Source organism: Scylla paramamosain, unplaced genomic scaffold (genome assembly GCF_035594125.1).
Source record: "Scylla paramamosain isolate STU-SP2022 unplaced genomic scaffold, ASM3559412v1 Contig6, whole genome shotgun sequence".
NCBI classification, from domain to species: Eukaryota; Metazoa; Arthropoda; class Malacostraca; order Decapoda; family Portunidae; genus Scylla; species Scylla paramamosain.
This window is the reverse complement of record NW_026973671.1, coordinates 1,447,501-1,457,500: the sequence shown is the minus strand read 5'-3', so window position 1 is coordinate 1,457,500 and position 10,000 is coordinate 1,447,501. Positions and strand designations below refer to the sequence as shown.

At 44.0% G+C, this 10,000-nt stretch overlaps 1 long non-coding RNA gene across 3 annotated transcripts in view; it reads right to left on the bottom strand.

Moving 5' to 3' along the window:
* Nucleotides 1-10,000, bottom strand: part of LOC135096736 (uncharacterized) — a 152,992-nt gene that overhangs the window by 113,648 nt on the left and 29,344 nt on the right. The gene's annotated exons all lie outside the window — the stretch shown is intronic.

Here is a 10,000-nt window from a genome sequence, read left to right as displayed (position 1 = left end):
CTCTCTCTCTCTCTCTCTCTCTCTCTCTCTCTCTCTCTCTCTCTCTCTCTCTCTCTCTCTCTCTCTCTCAACATTCCCATCCATTTCTTTTCTTCATTAATCTCTCTCTCTCTCTCTCTCTCTCTCTCTCTCTCTCTCTCTCTCTCTCTCTCTCTCTCTCTCTCTCTCTCTCTCTCTCTCTCTCTCTCTCTCTCTCTCTCTCTCTCTCTCTCTCTCTCTCTCTCTCTCTCTCTCTCTCTCTCTCTCTCTCTCTCTCTCTCTCTCTCTCTCTCTCTCTCTCTGTGTTTCTCACCGTGGTGGAAGATATTAGAGGTGGGTCTGGGAGAGGTTTGTGTGAGATTCCAAGTTGTGAGCGCCCCGTCCCGATGACAGCACACAAGCTGCTTTCCCTCATGATGCCACGACACGGATCTGTAAAAATTAGGTTAGGTTACAAACATGTTAGGTTAGGTTAAGAATGTTTTTCTAAGGTTCCGGTGACAAATAAACATGATTTCTGCATTAGTGACAAGAGAAACACTATTTCAGTGTGTTGTAGTGTAAGTTATAGGGGTTTTTAATGATGTTCTTGTGGTTCCAGTGACAAGATATCTGCATCATTAACAAGAGAAACACCCTTTTAATGGGTTGTAGTTTTAAGTTTTTTTAAAGGTATTTTTGTCGTAGTACTGACACCAGCCGCGTCACCGTCCCCGCAAGACTGATGACAGCGCAAGCAGTCTGGCCTCCCAAGACAACCCTCATTGAGCTGTTGAGGGTCATGACAGCACACGCGGAGCCGAGGCCATCCATCCCCTTGAGTGTCGGCCCAACACACCACTCAGTCTGGTGCCAAGGTTAAGAGTGATGACTGCCTGAGTGGCGGTGCTTCCCTCAGTGCCTCGGTGGTTAGTGGCGCAGAGGACCTGAAGGACACCCTTTTGTAGGAGTGAGTAACCCGAGTTTCTGAAGCAAGATATAGACCTTATGAACGTAGATATGTGTAGCGCACCGAAGATAAGGCGAAGCGCAGGCACACAGCAGGCAGACAGCGGAAAACAGCAGCAGCAGCAGCAGGGTTGTGTGCCGAGGCGTCGCACACTCAGATCGTGGAGCCATGAAGACAGGCGGGTCGCTGGTCGCTTTGTACTTCGTGGTGTTCGCGAGCAGTACTTCGAAGTGTCCTAGTGCCTTCAATGTCGCCACTGCAGTTGTGTCAAAGTATTGTGTGTTTTCCATGTGTTTTTCACGTGTTTCATGTGTTTATTCGGTGCTTGATCAAGATGTGAGAAACGGTACTCTCTGTGGTCCTTGCATGCAGTGACCCTGTGTTTTATTATGAATTGTACTGTGGTAATATACTTCATTTATTACGCGGTGATCAAAATATTTTATGTTGTGTGTGTTGATACAAGTGTTTAGTGATGGAGAGTGAGCGTCACTGTGTTACGTGTGGCTTTAAATGAGTCCTCCATATTATCTGAAACAATGTGTAATTAATTGTTTAGTGTACGATTTGCCTCGTTCTATTTACTTGACTTGACCTGAACACTGGAATAAGTTATCATGTGCAGTTATTGCTATTAGCTTGCATGTGTAGGCACAACCTGAGTATTTGCAAACCACAAGAAGGGGTAGAGAGAGAGAGAGAGAGAGAGAGAGAGAGAGAGAGAGAGAGAGAGAGAGAGAGAGAGAGAGAGAGAGACAGAGAGACAGAGAGAGAGAGGTGTGAGCAGCAGGTTTCTATAATAGCATGGCTGCATTATTGCCAAGCACTCCCGTGGTGACGCCTCCTCGCCTTGCAGGTTCTCGCAGGAGCCTCAGACAGCTTGTGCCGGGATCTTTTCACTGTAATGTGGGCTGTGGCGGCAGCGGGGGACAGGTGGCGTCTGTGAGATAAATAAACAGAGGTGACACTCAGCGGGAACACGGCTCCCCCTCACCACCTCGCCTTCTCGCCTCCTGGCCAGGGATAAACACTTGACGCTAAACTTGCCCACCACAATATAGTGAAATGGAGCATTTGTGTGTGTGTGTGTGTGTGTGTGTGTGTGTGTGTGTGTGTGTGTGTGTGTGTGTGTGTGTGTGTGTGTGTGTGTGTGTGTGTGTGTGTGTGTGTGTGTGTGTGTGTGTGTGTGTGTGTGTGTGTAATCTGCAATACCTGCAGTAATTTTTTCTCCTTCACTTCTTTCAGGTGACCCATCTCTTCTGTTCTAGGTAGTTACTTGTGTCTTGGCAAAGGCACTAATGGAGTCACTTCACCTTGTCAGCTTTCCCTAATACATCTCATTAGCCTGCAAGTAATCACTAAATGTCACTGAGCCACAGCATTCATTCTTGCCCGTCGCCACTCCTGTCTTACTGGGTGGAGTCTCTCAGTCACTTCATTCCTTAGGAACTCTCTTACTCTGAGATCTAAGGCATGTATCTCTTCTTTGCTTCTTTCCACACATCCATCGCCATTGTAGCTGCTTACTACACAATAACAAGTCTTCTTAATATACAAGCCATTCTTATCGTCTTCACATCTCGTTCATCTGTGTCCTTCATTCCCGCCAGCGTCCCTTGCTCTCTCTGCATTCAAGTTCCCTATAAAAATGATGAGATGTCTAAGCAATGTCTCTCTTTCACTGCCTTTCACTCGTCCATCCTTTCATGTGCCCCTTCAGTTATCCATCACAGCATCTTCATCTTCTGGAAGTCTGCAGTGTGTATCAGAAATCTCTAAGCAATGTCTCTCTTTCACTGCCTTTCACTCGTCCATCCTTTCATGTCCCCCTTCAGTTATCCATCACAGCATCTTCATCTTCTGGAAGTCTGCAGTGTGTATCAGAAATCTCTAAGGAGTTTCTCTCTTCGTCACTTCTCTTCACTCGTGCAGTTCCTTCATCCTTCGCGGTGTCTCTCGTCTTACCATTAGTTACCCATTGCAATCTCTTCACCGTTGAAAACTCTACAAGTGTGCAAACAATTCCTCTCCTTGTCTTCCTCTCCACTTCTTTTCTCTCATCTCTGGCTGGCCTCTCCTACTCTCCTGTTAGTCTACTACACTCACTTCATTCCCTCAAATTTCTTTACTGAGTATGTGGAATCTGCAAGGATCTTCTCTCTCCCTCTCCACTTCCCTCCACTGGCAGGATCAGAAGACCTATTGCTTATCAGCTGTTCCTTTCTTATATTTTTACTGCATTGACTGACTAACTAACCTCACTCGAAGCTTTCCTTTCCCCTCCCTTATTGATTTTTTACTCTGACATCACAAGTCATCCAGTATTCTTTCCGCGATTAACCAGGCCCTTTCTGGCATCCTGGGGCCTCACGCAAAGGATTGCTTGGTGCCCTTCTGTTGTGGAACTATGGTAGATGATATCCAAGCCCTCTAAAAGGTTACAACCACTCCTTTCACATTTAAGTGTATCAGTCTGGTGGACTTTGAGAGGAAAAAAAAAACTGAATTCGTAAACATGATAGGCTATTTTCTTCAACGTGATTATACACATGACACAGTAGTAGTAGTGTCCTTTAAAGGTATACACCAGTTTAGGAATTACAAAGTACACAAATATAACTGAGATAAGAATGAAAATGTGTAAAGTTTGGTAGGTGAACCGACCCGAGGCGAGATACCATAGTCTGCCATGAGAGAGAACGACAGGAAGCCTTAACCATGAGAGAAAACGAAAAGTAAAGGACGCACACTATAGAAATTACCCTCAAAATTAACAAGTGAAATACACCATCCATGTTATATGCTATATGTGAAGATATTATTTCCAGAACTATTGAAATATGTGTAGAAAAAAAAATTTCACAACTCTTTAACCTAATCAAGTACAGTAATACTCAGAAAAGGCTAAACTTAGCAAAGCCTCTCCTTCCTTCCACTTACTTCCATTGCCCCAACAAGACACTTAACATGTAACAATTTCCCTTTCCCACAAACTTTCTACCATAACTGCATCTAAAATTGCTAACACAAACCTTTCTACATGCCTTTTACTTTCATCTCATGGGAAACCTGAACTGAAAACCTTTTCCCCACATATATTACTTTTCTCAATTGTATTTACTCTAGTTAAGAACACTAACTGCCTAACATGTCAAAACTCCGCCAAGCCTCGCCTCTCGCTTGCTGTCTCCTCCCTGCATCGGACAGACGTGTCAGCGCAGTGTTGCTCAGGCACAGGGGAAGAGCGCCGAGCTGTGCGGTGTCGGCACCTCTGCTGATCCAGCCTGTCAACATGCAGACAATAAGTCCCCAAGAGAAGACTAGATCTGCATCAGCCAGCAGTTCACTGATCACCGCGAATACAGTACGACACTGACAAAGAATGAAGTGTACGTGAGGCCTGCATATCAATGAAAGAAATCACCCGTGGGCTTGAGCATACTGGAATAAAAATACAAACAAGATCTACAGGGAAATGACATAAGTTTTGTGCAGTGGTGTACTACAAAGACTTACATAAGAGTTGTGGCTGAGTGGCACTTTTTTGTGAAGCACTAAAGAGGCAAACACTACGCACTAACATAATCCTTTACTTAACAAGACAGAAACCCACCGGTACATGCCTTACATCAGCTCAGAGTGGGACTGTGCTACTTGTGCAACATGGAAAGAAAACAGCCAGACAAGTTTTTGGTGTATAAAGCACCAATACACCTCCTTACACCGTATTAACTGAGTGTACGACTGCCACTTACGAAGTGTGCGCCATAATCCTGCTCACAATCTGTTTTAAATTGTTCATTATGAGATTTACAAGAAATTATGATTAAGACAATATTACATATACAATATTCATCATAAACACACAAAAACAAAAAAAATATGAAGTGTTAAGGAAAAAAGTGATAAATATGCACTTATGTTTAAATATAGTCAAAACATGCATTTGCATATATAAAACATGGAAGCCCATGTCACCATTCCTCACTAAGTTCAGTACTACACCACAATATATATATATATATATATATATATATATATATATATATATATATATATATATATATATATATATATATATATATATATATATATATATATATATATATATATATATATATATATATATATATATATATATATATATATATATATATATATTGCCTATTGCACATTACCTCTGCTGCTGCTGTGTACCTAAACTTGAGTCAAACATTGACATTCTTTAAACAAAATGAATAAAAATAAATGGATAGTGTTTCCCAAATAATTTTACAGATGGTGTGAGTGTTGAAGCAAAGTGTGCCAGATGTGTGACATGGGAGAGGATGAGGCGGTGGGGCATGTAGTGCTGGAGTGTGTGAAGTATGCCAGACACAGCGATGAGATGACGCAAGTGGTGCTGAGGGAACTGGGGAACGTCAGAGTGGAGAAGACAGGAAGGGAGTGGATGGCGTTGCTGCTGGGACGGTGTGAGGAGACGAATGACAGGATGATTGAGGCTGTGAAAGACAAAACGTGTCGCGCTAGATGTTGTAGGAATTAGTGGTGTGAAACATGATGCCTGTTTTTCTGTCTGCCATTATTTTCCGTTTTCCTACAGGAGCTGAAGTTATAAAGGCCTGGTTCTGGAGTATTCCCGAACCACCTGTAGCATCAAGATCAAGATCAAACCGCCGTGTTGTCATTTCGTTACTTGCTGTTGTTTGCCTTGTGTTTATGTCTTGTTTATTGTCATTTTATTTTCACTTTATCCTTTATGCCAGTTTTGTGAGGTTTGGTCTAGTTTTGGCCAGAGTGAGGAGAGAGAGCAGCGACAACGCACGCCCTCAACGCTATTAAAGACACAAACACACAGGGACACTGAAAGTGAGAGGGGAGAGAGAGAGAGAGAGAGAGAGAGAGAGAGAGAGAGAGAGAGAGAGAGAGAGAGAGAGAGCGGGGAGGGGGGAATGCTTTTCAGTGAAGGAATGGATGAACTTTGAATGCGGAAAAGTAAGAAAGTTTTCAGACAAAGGGAAGACTCAGTATTGCCACATTTTTGGATGCAGCTGACTAGTAAATACCTTCACACAACAGGACACCTGACCGTTTGTTTTTCTTTGGCCTTGTATTTGACTAGTGGGGGGACCGTCAGTCACACGCGAGGGGCGCAGGTAATGTCCTGTCCTGGAAACAAACATAAAAGTAGAAATGCCAACCAAATTCTGTCTGACTCAGGATGCCCACTACCATCTCTGACCGACGCCATCACGAAAAACAGATTCTTCGACAGTAGCGTGGTAGTTGTCTTGTAGCATTTGAAATCACCTTTATGTGTAGGTATGTCTGCTTTGAAATCCGGCATCAAATGTGCTTGTTGGTGGTGGTGGTGGTGGTAGAGGTGGTGCTGAAGGTGGTTTTAGCAGTGGCAGTGTGTGTGGTCGTGAACATGGCATTAGTTGTGGCAATAAATGTGGTGCATATGGACAGGTGAACTTGTAACTGTTGTGGCTGTGATGGTGTGATGACTGGAGCGGCGATAGTATCACTGGTACAAGTGTTTGTGTGAAAAAGGTGCAAGAACACAAACGCTTCATTGCAGGAAATGTTGCTCTTCCATTGCGTGTTGGCTCTGAGGCGTCGCTGAGGCGGCGTCCCTGTACACTGCCAGATTAATGGTCCCTCACCCTTCACTCGCTGTCAGGTTATCTCAGATCCAGAGATTTCTTCACCTTTGACACACAGGTAACGTCAGTCTACCGTTGGTGCATGTTAACTACATTTCCTTGTATATTGCTATTAAACTTAAACTGTTACTACACAAATTTTGATATTTTAGCGTTCACTGCCAAGTAATAAAAGTTTGCAATCATTTAAAAGAAAAATCATTGGACGTAGTAGCATTTACCATATAAATATTTTCTTCTTCCCATTACTTATCTTTTTCCCTTCTTTTCCTTGTCCCTTACTTGGTGCCACTCATGTGGGGAGAAGGCGCAAGTCCCCAACGGAGGCTGTCACAACCAGATGGAAAGAAAAGAAAACCCAAGTGAAAACACCACAGTTCTTGACACTCCAGCCTCTCCAAGCTTCCTAACTCTCGTCCCTTGCTTGGCTTCAGTCACAGTAACGGTAACAACAGTCATGATACCTCATAAAACAAAACAGAGGAACGTGTACCTACAAACGCTGCAACCCAACACATCAGGGTACAAGAAAGCTCGCACTCCCGAGTCTTAATACACCTGTGGCGCTGCGGGGCCCTCACCATTCCGGCCAGTAGTTCCCGCCAGCGTGAGGAGTGCTTGGGAAGACTGCTGGAGCCGCCGCCACAACTCATAATGCTAGAGAAGGGACATGTATGGTAGCCTGTCTGTGGCTGTTAGCGCCGGGCTGCCCACCACGAATATGGAGGCGAAAGAGAACTGAGAGGTGCAGGAAGAGGGCCAAGGAGAGAAGAATGGGAGGAGAGGCAACAGTGAAGGGAAAGAGGTGAGAATTGTAAGGTAGATGAGAGAGAGAGAGAGAGAGAGAGAGAGAGAGAGAGAGAGAGAGAGAGAGAGAGAGAGAGAGAGAGAGAGAGAGAGAGAGAGAGAGAGAGAGAGAGTGACAGATGGGAGAAAGCTGAGACCGAGAGTGACAAGGAGGAAAAAAGGAGAGAGATGGAAAGGAAAGAAGGAAAAGAATGAAACAAGAGCGTGATAATGAGATAGAAGGAATAAGGAAAATGGAGGTGACACGAGCGATGACTATGTTAATAAGGTGTGACAATAACCGCAAAATTAAGCAGCATGACACCAGTGTGAAAAACAACACCCAATGACTGCTCGTATAAAGAAAACGGACAAAAAAAAAAAATGAAAAAGAGAGAAAGATGATGGGATAGTGGAGAGAGAGAGAGAGAGAGAGAGAGAGAGAGAGAGAGAGAGAGAGAGAGAGAGAGAGAGAGAGAGAGAGAGAGAGAGAGAGAGAGAGAGAGAGAGAGAGAGAGAGAGAGAGAGAGAGAGAGAGAGAGAGAGAACATAGATACTTGAATATTCTTGTTCTTTTCATGTAGTTAGTGAGGCCCAAAACTTCCCTGTACACATGGAATAACTGAGTTGCCGGTGACTGCTCGTCCGTCTAGAGGAGAGAAACACCCGTTTTCACTATCTTTCGTCCCCGACCGCTCACCACAGAAAACGATTCGCAGCTTTACTCGGGGTAACTATACTAACTTTGTCTCCATTTACTCAATCATCTTTCAGCACATAATCGCGTATTTTCATGAAGTTATAGAGCAGTTTTACCAAGGGGTCTTTAAATAGATGAATGTAGGGAGCTTGACTGAGGTGAATATTAATCACAGACACTTTTATTATGAGATTTATGAGCCTTAAACAGTTTCGTAAATTCGTAAAGTCAAACCCAGCACACACACACACACACACACACACACACACACACACACACACACCTTCCTGTTAAACCTAAGTAAACACTGACAAGAGAAGAGAAAATACACCAAAACACAAGGATTGAATAAAACAAAGTACACAAGCAGAGAATAGAAAAATGAGTGTAAAGTGACCACGATACATTGGGAGATGATGAGTGGGAGAAGTGGTTTCCCTGTACACGAAGTCTAGCGGTCACACACTCACACACACACACACACACACACACACACACGAGAGGTGCACTTGCGTATGAGAACATTCCTTTCACTAATGCAAGGAGACAACAAGTGCATAACTGTCGCAGACACAGAGGGAACACACCACGCGGCTTCACTGGGATATGGATATTTTGCAAGCGTCTCGGTGTGTCTCCTCGACCGCCTGTAGCAGCCTCTAGTACAAGTTGTGAGGGTTTTCAAGTTTTTAGGGGAGGTTCAACAAATATTTTGTTTCATTATTCGAAAAAATACTCTTCAGATAGAAAAGTAATCTCTTTGTCTTTTGAAAACAGTCCTTATGACATGACAAGGCGCTACAGATCAACTCTGTGAAACTCTGTGAAACTCGTGACAGTGTGGACGGTTGCAGGAAGTCTCACACCTGCCATTCCTCTTACTGATGGGCAGCAGGGGGCGTTAGACAAGAAGTGATATTAATTGCTTCATTCTAAACGCCACAACAACAGGATAAAAACGGCCGCCACGCGGCAAAACTACGGGGGAAACAAAAATACTAAAGATACGATGAAATATGATCGAAAAAAAAAAGCACGAGAAAGCAGGTTTCATGGTAAAACACAAGACACCACTCTAAAGAAGGCAAGGCAAAGGAAGGGGTGAGAGAGGACAGCTCCCAGGAGAAAATGAAGGTTGAACAACGCAAAGCACGAAGTGAAGGGGATAGTGATGGACAGGAAACAAGCAGCCAGCGAGTCAAGGCCGCAGGATGGACTATGGGATGAGGAGGAGAAGGGTTGGTGGACGAGTCAGTGGATGTAGTGTGCAGTGGAGAGTGCGCGTGGGACATGAGGAAATAAGCAGTGCAGGGTGGAGGGTGACGCAGTGTGGATTAGTGGAGAGCAGGCAGGCACGGGATGAGGAAGGAAAGGTACTAAAGATACTAAAGATACGAATGCTTCAGGTCGTGCACGTTGCCACATCTTCTTTCTCTGTTTCCTTCTACTTGACAAAAATTATTAATTTGGTGTCCGGGGTCACGTTCCTTCATCGGCTTCCTTGTTACTCACTGTCCCTCACTCCTCATCATCTCCTCAGCCTTCATGCTCTCCCTGCTTTAGGCCTCTTCGTATCTCGGCTCTACATTCCACTTTTATCATCATTTCTTAACACTCATTCCTCTTCTTCCTCCTCACATTTCTGTTTTGTCACTCTCAACCATTTTATTCTCCTTTCACGCCTCTCGTGTTTTGACTGTATCCTTATCTACATATTTACAGTATTATTTCTTATTTATTTATTTATTTTTTTTTTTTAACTCAATCTTATCAATGACATACTTTTTCTTTCCCCCTTTTATTTCTTTCCATGCTTCCGTATCGCCACACGCAAACCCGCTCAGGTCTCGCAGCCTCGCCCTCCTTGTGAACCCTGTGAACTCCGTGGCTTCAGAGAAAATGGGCCTCTTGCCGCTG